The sequence below is a fragment of the Triturus cristatus genome, chromosome 4_2 (genome assembly GCF_964204655.1).
Source record: "Triturus cristatus chromosome 4_2, aTriCri1.1, whole genome shotgun sequence".
Lineage (NCBI taxonomy): Eukaryota > Metazoa > Chordata > Amphibia > Caudata > Salamandridae > Triturus > Triturus cristatus.
In genome coordinates, this window is record NC_140586.1 from 929,915,817 (window position 1) to 929,925,816 (window position 10,000).

At 49.9% G+C, this 10,000-nt stretch overlaps 18 non-coding genes across 18 annotated transcripts; 6 read left to right on the forward strand and 12 right to left on the reverse strand.

Annotated features, from left to right (window-relative positions):
• The first annotated feature begins 1,006 nt into the window (after nt 1–1,006).
• Nucleotides 1,007–1,077, forward strand: TRNAG-GCC (transfer RNA glycine (anticodon GCC)). Its single transcript has one exon. It is a non-coding gene; the product is annotated as a tRNA-Gly (tRNA).
• A 71-nt stretch (nt 1,078–1,148) lies between these two features.
• TRNAW-CCA (transfer RNA tryptophan (anticodon CCA)) lies at nt 1,149–1,220 on the reverse strand. Its single transcript has one exon. It is a non-coding gene; the product is annotated as a tRNA-Trp (tRNA).
• A 243-nt stretch (nt 1,221–1,463) lies between these two features.
• TRNAN-GUU (transfer RNA asparagine (anticodon GUU)) lies at nt 1,464–1,537 on the reverse strand. The gene has a single exon. It is a non-coding gene; the product is annotated as a tRNA-Asn (tRNA).
• A 1,154-nt stretch (nt 1,538–2,691) lies between these two features.
• Nucleotides 2,692–2,762, forward strand: TRNAG-GCC (transfer RNA glycine (anticodon GCC)). Its single transcript has one exon. It is a non-coding gene; the product is annotated as a tRNA-Gly (tRNA).
• A 71-nt stretch (nt 2,763–2,833) lies between these two features.
• Nucleotides 2,834–2,905, reverse strand: TRNAW-CCA (transfer RNA tryptophan (anticodon CCA)). The gene has a single exon. It is a non-coding gene; the product is annotated as a tRNA-Trp (tRNA).
• Nucleotides 2,906–3,144: 239 nt separating this feature from the next.
• TRNAN-GUU (transfer RNA asparagine (anticodon GUU)) lies at nt 3,145–3,218 on the reverse strand. The gene has a single exon. It is a non-coding gene; the product is annotated as a tRNA-Asn (tRNA).
• Nucleotides 3,219–4,372: 1,154 nt separating this feature from the next.
• TRNAG-GCC (transfer RNA glycine (anticodon GCC)) lies at nt 4,373–4,443 on the forward strand. Its single transcript has one exon. It is a non-coding gene; the product is annotated as a tRNA-Gly (tRNA).
• Nucleotides 4,444–4,514: 71 nt separating this feature from the next.
• Nucleotides 4,515–4,586, reverse strand: TRNAW-CCA (transfer RNA tryptophan (anticodon CCA)). The gene has a single exon. It is a non-coding gene; the product is annotated as a tRNA-Trp (tRNA).
• Nucleotides 4,587–4,829: 243 nt separating this feature from the next.
• On the reverse strand, nt 4,830–4,903 carry TRNAN-GUU (transfer RNA asparagine (anticodon GUU)). Its single transcript has one exon. It is a non-coding gene; the product is annotated as a tRNA-Asn (tRNA).
• Nucleotides 4,904–6,057: 1,154 nt separating this feature from the next.
• TRNAG-GCC (transfer RNA glycine (anticodon GCC)) lies at nt 6,058–6,128 on the forward strand. Its single transcript has one exon. It is a non-coding gene; the product is annotated as a tRNA-Gly (tRNA).
• A 71-nt stretch (nt 6,129–6,199) lies between these two features.
• On the reverse strand, nt 6,200–6,271 carry TRNAW-CCA (transfer RNA tryptophan (anticodon CCA)). The gene has a single exon. It is a non-coding gene; the product is annotated as a tRNA-Trp (tRNA).
• Nucleotides 6,272–6,514: 243 nt separating this feature from the next.
• TRNAN-GUU (transfer RNA asparagine (anticodon GUU)) lies at nt 6,515–6,588 on the reverse strand. The gene has a single exon. It is a non-coding gene; the product is annotated as a tRNA-Asn (tRNA).
• Nucleotides 6,589–7,742: 1,154 nt separating this feature from the next.
• Nucleotides 7,743–7,813, forward strand: TRNAG-GCC (transfer RNA glycine (anticodon GCC)). Its single transcript has one exon. It is a non-coding gene; the product is annotated as a tRNA-Gly (tRNA).
• Nucleotides 7,814–7,884: 71 nt separating this feature from the next.
• TRNAW-CCA (transfer RNA tryptophan (anticodon CCA)) lies at nt 7,885–7,956 on the reverse strand. The gene has a single exon. It is a non-coding gene; the product is annotated as a tRNA-Trp (tRNA).
• A 243-nt stretch (nt 7,957–8,199) lies between these two features.
• On the reverse strand, nt 8,200–8,273 carry TRNAN-GUU (transfer RNA asparagine (anticodon GUU)). Its single transcript has one exon. It is a non-coding gene; the product is annotated as a tRNA-Asn (tRNA).
• A 1,154-nt stretch (nt 8,274–9,427) lies between these two features.
• TRNAG-GCC (transfer RNA glycine (anticodon GCC)) lies at nt 9,428–9,498 on the forward strand. Its single transcript has one exon. It is a non-coding gene; the product is annotated as a tRNA-Gly (tRNA).
• A 71-nt stretch (nt 9,499–9,569) lies between these two features.
• On the reverse strand, nt 9,570–9,641 carry TRNAW-CCA (transfer RNA tryptophan (anticodon CCA)). The gene has a single exon. It is a non-coding gene; the product is annotated as a tRNA-Trp (tRNA).
• A 239-nt stretch (nt 9,642–9,880) lies between these two features.
• TRNAN-GUU (transfer RNA asparagine (anticodon GUU)) lies at nt 9,881–9,954 on the reverse strand. Its single transcript has one exon. It is a non-coding gene; the product is annotated as a tRNA-Asn (tRNA).
• Between the last annotated feature and the right edge of the window lie 46 nt (nt 9,955–10,000).

The following is a 10,000-nucleotide window of genomic DNA, read 5'->3' on the forward strand; positions in this document are numbered from 1 at the left end:
GACTACTATCTAATGGTGTTAGGGCCAGTATTACAACCAGTCCCAGTGTATGAGATACATGTATGACTTTTCTGTGGCCTTCTTAGCGTAGCTATCTGCTCCTCTGGTGGTGTTCTACCAGCCTGTCAGGCGTGTGTCTTGCCCATCCAATCTTCACTGTGGCATGTTAGACTTGTCTTCTCTGTGAGCGGAGTCTCCTTCCCAGAGCAGGTGCTTTCTCTGAACTCTTGCTTTGTAAGACTGCTGGGCAAGGCCCTCCCTAGCCCCTCACTCAGATAGATACATTTACCTGCAGAGCTCAGCTTTGGAGAAAGAGAGGGGGCAGAGAGCGCAAAGGGGAAGGCCCAAGGTGCACACCTTATTTTACATAAAAGCTCGGGCTCTTGGGAGGACAGGGACATGAGGGTTCTCAGGGAAAGCCATCACATTAGTATTGATGGCTGGGCCTTGAAACACAACAATCCCGGAATGGCCAGGCACAAAATGCCTGTGCAATAGGCCTGACCATAGGCTTCTGGAGGTCTTGCTCTCCAGAGGCCCCAGTGGTCTAAGCCCGACCAGGGCTGTGCCCGACCAGGGCTGTAGGCCGCGTTGGGAGCGCGTTAGGGACGCAGGGCGCAGAACTCTGCCCGTTTCACCCCAGCATTTCGGGGAGAACAGGGAATTTGGCAAAGACAGTGGGAAGGATTTTTAAGGAGGAGAGTTCAGTGACATGATCTGAAACACAATAGTGCTGGTGATCTGGAGGCTGCCTTCTATGAGCCCCTTCTGTCGGGAGCAGCCTGCCATCATGCCCTGATAACCACAACACTAGTCCCAAGCCAGTGACCTCAGCAAATGCAAAAACATTCATACTTATAGTCTCCTGCATCTGATTCTTGCCATCATGTGAAACGTTGGCATTCCAATGTCTGTTGCACACACTTTGTTCATAGGTGTGCAATTTGAGTGCGTGCGCCTCATCACTGTCTTGGACAGAGCTCTGTCTCTAAGCTACACATGTGAAGCATTGGTGGTTCAGTGGTAGAATTCTCGCCTGCCACGCGGGAGGCCCGGGTTCGATTCCCGGCCAATGCAAGGCTGTGTTCTTTTGACTTTGCTTTCTAAATCAAATATGGGAACTCAGTGGGGCATAAAATGGGAAACAGTGACCCCGACATGATTTGAACACGCAACCTTCTGATCTGGAGTCAGACGCGCTACCGTTGCGCCACGAGGTCCTTGCTTTTGGAGTCACATCAGCAAATGTTGTGAGCCTTTTCATTTTTGCCCACCTCCTTATATGCCTAGGGTTGTATTACAAGGTTCGGCTTTTTGTTTTCCATCCTATTGATGAAATTGAGTGCAGGTGCAGAGAGAACGCAGAGGATTGAAATGTTCAGGGAAAGGGTCTCACGCAGGAGCTCTAGACCAAAGGCACATTACTATGATTTATTAAAGTGCTTCATGCATGCAAAAGGAAATGTCCCTGGGTGGGCTTGAACCACCAACCTTTCGGCTAACAGCCGAACGCGCTAACCGATTGCGCCAAAGAGACTAGAGCCAAAAGCACATCTCCTGAGACTCAACATATATCTTTATGTGTGCGCGCCTGCCTTGAGCTTGTGTTATATAAGGCGTCTTTATCCTACGCAGCATTTGCCATTTGCTTAGTGTCTTGTCACTGTTGGGTGTTATGATGCGCAGACTACTGTCTAATGGTGTTAGGGCCAGTATTACAACCAGTCCCAGTGTATGAGATACATGTATGACTTTTCTGTGGCCTTCTTAGCGTAGCTATCTGCTCCTCTGGTGGTGTTCTACCAGCCTGTCAGGCGTGTGTCTTGCCCATCCAATCTTCACTGTGGCATGTTAGACTTGTCTTCTCTGTGAGCGGAGTCTCCTTCCCAGAGCAGGTGCTTTCTCTGAACTCTTGCTTTGTAAGACTGCTGGGCAAGGCCCTCCCTAGCCCCTCACTCAGATAGATACATTTACCTGCAGAGCTCAGCTTTGGAGAAAGAGAGGGGGCAGAGAGCGCAAAGGGGAAGGCCCAAGGTGCACACCTTATTTTACATAAAAGCTCGGGCTCTTGGGAGGACAGGGACATGAGGGTTCTCAGGGAAAGCCATCACATTAGTATTGATGGCTGGGCCTTGAAACACAACAATCCCGGAATGGCCAGGCACAAAATGCCTGTGCAATAGGCCTGACCATAGGCTTCTGGAGGTCTTGCTCTCCAGAGGCCCCAGTGGTCTAAGCCCGACCAGGGCTGTGCCCGACCAGGGCTGTAGGCCGCGTTGGGACGCATAAAGGGACGCAGGGCGCAGAACTCTGCCCGTTTCACCCCAGCATTTCGGGGAGGACAGGGAATTTGGCAAAGACAGTGGGAAGGATTTTTAAGGAGGAGAGTTCAGTGACATGATCTGAAACACAATAGTGCTGGTGATCTGGAGGCTGCCTTCTATGAGCCACTTCTGTCGGGAGCAGCCTGCCATCATGCCCTGATAAGCACAACACTAGTCCCAAGCCAGTGACCTCAGCAAATGCAAAAACATTCATACTTATAGTCTCCTGCATCTGATTCTTGCCATCATGTGAAACGTTGGCATTCCAATGTCTGTTGCACACACTTTGTTCATAGGTGTGCAATTTGAGTGCGTGCGCCTCATCACTGTCTTGGACAGAGCTCTGTCTCTAATCTACACATGTGAAGCATTGGTGGTTCAGTGGTAGAATTCTCGCCTGCCACGCGGGAGGCCCGGGTTCGATTCCCGGCCAATGCAAGGCTGTGTTCTTTTGACTTTGCTTTCTAAATCAAATATGGGAACTCAGTGGGGCATAAAATGGGAAACAGTGACCCCGACGTGATTTGAACACGCAACCTTCTGATCTGGAGTCAGACGCGCTACCGTTGCGCCACGAGGTCCTTGCTTTTGGAGTCACATCAGCAAATGTTGTGAGCCTTTTCATTTTTGCCCACCTCCTTATATGCCTAGGGTTTACAAGGTTTGGCTTTTTGTTTTCCATCCTATTGATGAAATTGAGTGCAGGTGCAGAGAGAACGCAGAGGATTGAAATGTTCAGGGAAAGGGTCTCACGCAGGAGCTCTAGACCAAAGGCACATTACTATGATTTATTAAATTGCTTCATGCATGCAAAAGGAAACGTCCCTGGGTGGGCTTGAACCACCAACCTTTCGGTTAACAGCCGAACACGCTAACCGATTGCGCCACAGAGACTAGTGACAAAAGCACATCTCCTGAGACTCAACATATATCTTTATGTGTGCGCACCTGCCTTGAGCTTGTGTTATATAAGGCGTCTTTATCCTACGCAGCATTTGCCATTTGCTTAGTGTCTTGTCACTGTTGGGTGTTATGATGCGCAGACTACTATCTAATGGTGTTAGGGCCAGTATTACAACCAGTCCCAGTGTATGAGATACATGTATGACTTTTCTGTGGCCTTCTTAGCGTAGCTATCTGCTCCTCTGGTGGTGTTCTACCAGCCTGTCAGGCGTGTGTCTTGCCCATCCAATCTTCACTGTGGCATGTTAGACTTGTCTTCTCTGTGAGCGGAGTCTCCTTCCCAGAGCAGGTGCTTTCTCTGAACTCTTGCTTTGTAAGACTGCTGGGCAAGGCCCTCCCTAGCCCCTCACTCAGATAGATACATTTACCTGCAGAGCTCAGCTTTGGAGAAAGAGAGGGGGCAGAGAGCGCAAAGGGGAAGGCCCAAGGTGCACACCTTATTTTACATAAAAGCTCGGGCTCTTGGGAGGACAGGGACATGAGGGTTCTCAGGGAAAGCCATCACATTAGTATTGATGGCTGGGCCTTGAAACACAACAATCCCGGAATGGCCAGGCACAAAATGCCTGTGCAATAGGCCTGACCATAGGCTTCTGGAGGTCTTGCTCTCCAGAGGCCCCAGTGGTCTAAGCCCGACCAGGGCTGTGCCCGACCAGGGCTGTAGGCCGCGTTGGGAGCGCGTTAGGGACGCAGGGCGCAGAACTCTGCCCGTTTCACCCCAGCATTTCGGGGAGGACAGGGAATTTGGCAAAGACAGTGGGAAGGATTTTTAAGGAGGAGAGTTCAGTGACATGATCTGAAACACAATAGTGCTGGTGATCTGGAGGCTGCCTTCTATGAGCCACTTCTGTCGGGAGCAGCCTGCCATCATGCCCTGATAACCACAACACTAGTCCCAAGCCAGTGACCTCAGCAAATGCAAAAACATTCATACTTATAGTCTCCTGCATCTGATTCTTGCCATCATGTGAAACGTTGGCATTCCAATGTCTGTTGCACACACTTTGTTCATAGGTGTGCAATTTGAGTGCGTGCGCCTCATCACTGTCTAGGACAGAGCTCTGTCTCTAAGCTACACATGTGAAGCATTGGTGGTTCAGTGGTAGAATTCTCGCCTGCCACGTGGGAGGCCCGGGTTCGATTCCCGGCCAATGCAAGGCTGTGTTCTTTTGACTTTGCTTTCTAAATCAAATATGGGAACTCAGTGGGGCATAAAATGGGAAACAGTGACCCCAACGTGATTTGAACACGCAACCTTCTGATCTGGAGTCAGACGCGCTACCGTTGCGCCACGAGGTCCTTGCTTTTGGAGTCACATCAGCAAATGTTGTGAGCCTTTTCATTTTTGCCCACCTCCTTATCTGCCTAGGGTTGTATTACAAGGTTTGGCTTTTTGTTTTCCATCCTATTGATGAAATTGAGTGCAGGTGCAGAGAGAACGCAGAGGATTGAAATGTTCAGGGAAAGGGTCTCACGCAGGAGCTCTAGACCAAAGGCACATTACTATGATTTATTAAAGTGCTTCATGCATGCAAAAGGAAACGTCCCTGGGTGTGCTTGAACCACCAACCTTTCGGTTAACAGTCGAACGCGCTAACCGATTGCGCCACAAAGACTAGTGACAAAAGCACATCTCCTGAGACTCAACATATATCTTTATGTGTGCGCGCCTGCCTTGAGCTTGTGTTATATAAGGCGTCTTTATCCTACGCAGCATTTGCCATTTGCTTAGTGTCTTGTCACTGTTGGGTGTTATGATGCGCAGACTACTATCTAATGGTGTTAGGGCCAGTATTACAACCAGTCCCAGTGTATGAGATACATGTATGACTTTTCTGTGGCCTTCTTAGCGTAGCTATCTGCTCCTCTGGTGGTGTTCTACCAGCCTGTCAGGCGTGTGTCTTGCCCATCCAATCTTCACTGTGGCATGTTAGACTTGTCTTCTCTGTGAGCGGAGTCTCCTTCCCAGAGCAGGTGCTTTCTCTGAACTCTTGCTTTGTAAGACTGCTGGGCAAGGCCCTCCCTAGCCCCTCACTCAGATAGATACATTTACCTGCAGAGCTCAGCTTTGGAGAAAGAGAGGGGGCAGAGAGCGCAAAGGGGAAGGCCCAAGGTGCACACCTTATTTTACATAAAAGCTCGGGCTCTTGGGAGGACAGGGACATGAGGGTTCTCAGGGAAAGCCATCACATTAGTATTGATGGCTGGGCCTTGAAACACAACAATCCCGGAATGGCCAGGCACAAAATGCCTGTGCAATAGGCCTGACCATAGGCTTCTGGAGGTCTTGCTCTCCAGAGGCCCCAGTGGTCTAAGCCCGACCAGGGCTGTGCCCGACCAGGGCTGTAGGCCGCGTTGGGAGCGCGTTAGGGACGCAGGGCGCAGAACTCTGCCCGTTTCACCCCAGCATTTCGGGGAGGACAGGGAATTTGGCAAAGACAGTGGGAAGGATTTTTAAGGAGGAGAGTTCAGTGACATGATCTGAAACACAATAGTGCTGGTGATCTGGAGGCTGCCTTCTATGAGCCACTTCTGTCGGGAGCAGCCTGCCATCATGCCCTGATAACCACAACACTAGTCCCAAGCCAGTGACCTCAGCAAATGCAAAAACATTCATACTTATAGTCTCCTGCATCTGATTCTTGCCATCATGTGAAACGTTGGCATTCCAATGTCTGTTGCACACACTTTGTTCATAGGTGTGCAATTTGAGTGCGTGCGCCTCATCACTGTCTTGGACAGAGCTCTGTCTCTAAGCTACACATGTGAAGCATTGGTGGTTCAGTGGTAGAATTCTCGCCTGCCACGCGGGAGGCCCGGGTTCGATTCCCGGCCAATGCAAGGCTGTGTTCTTTTGACTTTGCTTTCTAAATCAAATATGGGAACTCAGTGGGGCATAAAATGGGAAACTGTGACCCCGTCGTGATTTGAACACGCAACCTTCTGATCTGGAGTCAGACGCGCTACCGTTGCGCCACGAGGTCCTTGCTTTTGGAGTCACATCAGCAAATGTTGTGAGCCTTTTCATTTTTGCCCACCTCCTTATATGCCTAGGGTTGTATTACAAGGTTTGGCTTTTTGTTTTCCATCCTATTGATGAAATTGAGTGCAGGTGCAGAGAGAACGCAGAGGATTGAAATGTTCAGGGAAAGGGTCTCACGCAGGAGCTCTAGACCAAAGGCACATTACTATGATTTATTAAAGTGCTTCATGCATGCAAAAGGAAACGTCCCTGGGTGGGCTTGAACCACCAACCTTTCGGTTAACAGCCGAACGCGCTAACCGATTGCGCCACAGAGACTAGTGACAAAAGCACATCTCCTGAGACTCAACATATATCTTTATGTGTGCGCGCCTGCCTTGAGCTTGTGTTATATAAGGCGTCTTTATCCTACGCAGCATTTGCCATTTGCTTAGTGTCTTGTCACTGTTGGGTGTTATGATGCGCAGACTACTATCTAATGGTGTTAGGGCCAGTATTACAACCAGTCCCAGTGTATGAGATACATGTATGACTTTTCTGTGGCCTTCTTAGCGTAGCTATCTGCTCCTCTGGTGGTGTTCTACCAGCCTGTCAGGCGTGTGTCTTGCCCATCCAATCTTCACTGTGGCATGTTAGACTTGTCTTCTCTGTGAGCGGAGTCTCCTTCCCAGAGCAGGTGCTTTCTCTGAACTCTTGCTTTGTAAGACTGCTGGGCAAGGCCCTCCCTAGCCCCTCACTCAGATAGATACATTTACCTGCAGAGCTCAGCTTTGGAGAAAGAGAGGGGGCAGAGAGCGCAAAGGGGAAGGCCCAAGGTGCACACCTTATTTTACATAAAAGCTCGGGCTCTTGGGAGGACAGGGACATGAGGGTTCTCAGGGAAAGCCATCACATTAGTATTGATGGCTGGGCCTTGAAACACAACAATCCCGGAATGGCCAGGCACAAAATGCCTGTGCAATAGGCCTGACCATAGGCTTCTGGAGGTCTTGCTCTCCAGAGGCCCCAGTGGTCTAAGCCCGACCAGGGCTGTGCCCGACCAGGGCTGTAGGCCGCGTTGGGAGCGCGTTAGGGACGCAGGGCGCAGAACTCTGCCCGTTTCACCCCAGCATTTCGGGGAGAACAGGGAATTTGGCAAAGACAGTGGGAAGGATTTTTAAGGAGGAGAGTTCAGTGACATGATCTGAAACACAATAGTGCTGGTGATCTGGAGGCTGCCTTCTATGAGCCCCTTCTGTCGGGAGCAGCCTGCCATCATGCCCTGATAACCACAACACTAGTCCCAAGCCAGTGACCTCAGCAAATGCAAAAACATTCATACTTATAGTCTCCTGCATCTGATTCTTGCCATCATGTGAAACGTTGGCATTCCAATGTCTGTTGCACACACTTTGTTCATAGGTGTGCAATTTGAGTGCGTGCGCCTCATCACTGTCTTGGACAGAGCTCTGTCTCTAAGCTACACATGTGAAGCATTGGTGGTTCAGTGGTAGAATTCTCGCCTGCCACGCGGGAGGCCCGGGTTCGATTCCCGGCCAATGCAAGGCTGTGTTCTTTTGACTTTGCTTTCTAAATCAAATATGGGAACTCAGTGGGGCATAAAATGGGAAACAGTGACCCCGACATGATTTGAACACGCAACCTTCTGATCTGGAGTCAGACGCGCTACCGTTGCGCCACGAGGTCCTTGCTTTTGGAGTCACATCAGCAAATGTTGTGAGCCTTTTCATTTTTGCCCACCTCCTTATATGCCTAGGGTTGTATTACAAGGTTCGGCTTTTTGTTTTCCATCCTATTGATGAAATTGAGTGCAGGTGCAGAGAGAACGCAGAGGATTGAAATGTTCAGGGAAAGGGTCTCACGCAGGAGCTCTAGACCAAAGGCACATTACTATGATTTATTAAAGTGCTTCATGCATGCAAAAGGAAATGTCCCTGGGTGGGCTTGAACCACCAACCTTTCGGTTAACAGCCGAACGCGCTAACCGATTGCGCCAAAGAGACTAGAGACAAAAGCACATCTCCTGAGACTCAACATATATCTTTATGTGTGCGCGCCTGCCTTGAGCTTGTGTTATATAAGGCGTCTTTATCCTACGCAGCATTTGCCATTTGCTTAGTGTCTTGTCACTGTTGGGTGTTATGATGCGCAGACTACTGTCTAATGGTGTTAGGGCCAGTATTACAACCAGTCCCAGTGTATGAGATACATGTATGACTTTTCTGTGGCCTTCTTAGCGTAGCTATCTGCTCCTCTGGTGGTGTTCTACCAGCCTGTCAGGCGTGTGTCTTGCCCATCCAATCTTCACTGTGGCATGTTAGACTTGTCTTCTCTGTGAGCGGAGTCTCCTTCCCAGAGCAGGTGCTTTCTCTGAACTCTTGCTTTGTAAGACTGCTGGGCAAGGCCCTCCCTAGCCCCTCACTCAGATAGATACATTTACCTGCAGAGCTCAGCTTTGGAGAAAGAGAGGGGGCAGAGAGCGCAAAGGGGAAGGCCCAAGGTGCACACCTTATTTTACATAAAAGCTCGGGCTCTTGGGAGGACAGGGACATGAGGGTTCTCAGGGAAAGCCATCACATTAGTATTGATGGCTGGGCCTTGAAACACAACAATCCCGGAATGGCCAGGCACAAAATGCCTGTGCAATAGGCCTGACCATAGGCTTCTGGAGGTCTTGCTCTCCAGAGGCCCCAGTGGTCTAAGCCCGACCAGGGCTGTGCCCGACCAGGGCTGTAGGCCGCGTTGGGACGCATAAAGGGACGCAGGGCGCAGAACTCTGCCCGTTTCACCCCAGCATTTCGGGGAGGACAGGGAATTTGGCAAAGACAGTGGGAAGGATTTTTAAGGAGGAGAGTTCAGTGACATGATCTGAAACACAATAGTGCTGGTGATCTGGAGGCTGCCTTCTATGAGCCACTTCTGTCGGGAGCAGCCTGCCATCATGCCCTGATAAGCACAACACTAGTCCCAAGCCAGTGACCTCAGCAAATGCAAAAACATTCATACTTATAGTCTCCTGCATCTGATTCTTGCCATCATGTGAAACGTTGGCATTCCAATGTCTGTTGCACACACTTTGTTCATAGGTGTGCAATTTGAGTGCGTGCGCCTCATCACTGTCTTGGACAGAGCTCTGTCTCTAATCTACACATGTGAAGCATTGGTGGTTCAGTGGTAGAATTCTCGCCTGCCACGCGGGAGGCCCGGGTTCGATTCCCGGCCAATGCAAGGCTGTGTTCTTTTGACTTTGCTTTCTAAATCAAATATGGGAACTCAGTGGGGCATAAAATGGGAAACAGTGACCCCGACGTGATTTGAACACGCAACCTTCTGATCTGGAGTCAGACGCGCTACCGTTGCGCCACGAGGTCCTTGCTTTTGGAGTCACATCAGCAAATGTTGTGAGCCTTTTCATTTTTGCCCACCTCCTTATATGCCTAGGGTTTACAAGGTTTGGCTTTTTGTTTTCCATCCTATTGATGAAATTGAGTGCAGGTGCAGAGAGAACGCAGAGGATTGAAATGTTCAGGGAAAGGGTCTCACGCAGGAGCTCTAGACCAAAGGCACATTACTATGATTTATTAAATTGCTTCATGCATGCAAAAGGAAACGTCCCTGGGTGGGCTTGAACCACCAACCTTTCGGTTAACAGCCGAACACGCTAACCGATTGCGCCACAGAGACTAGTGACAAAAGCACATCTCCTGAGACTCAACATATATCTTTATGT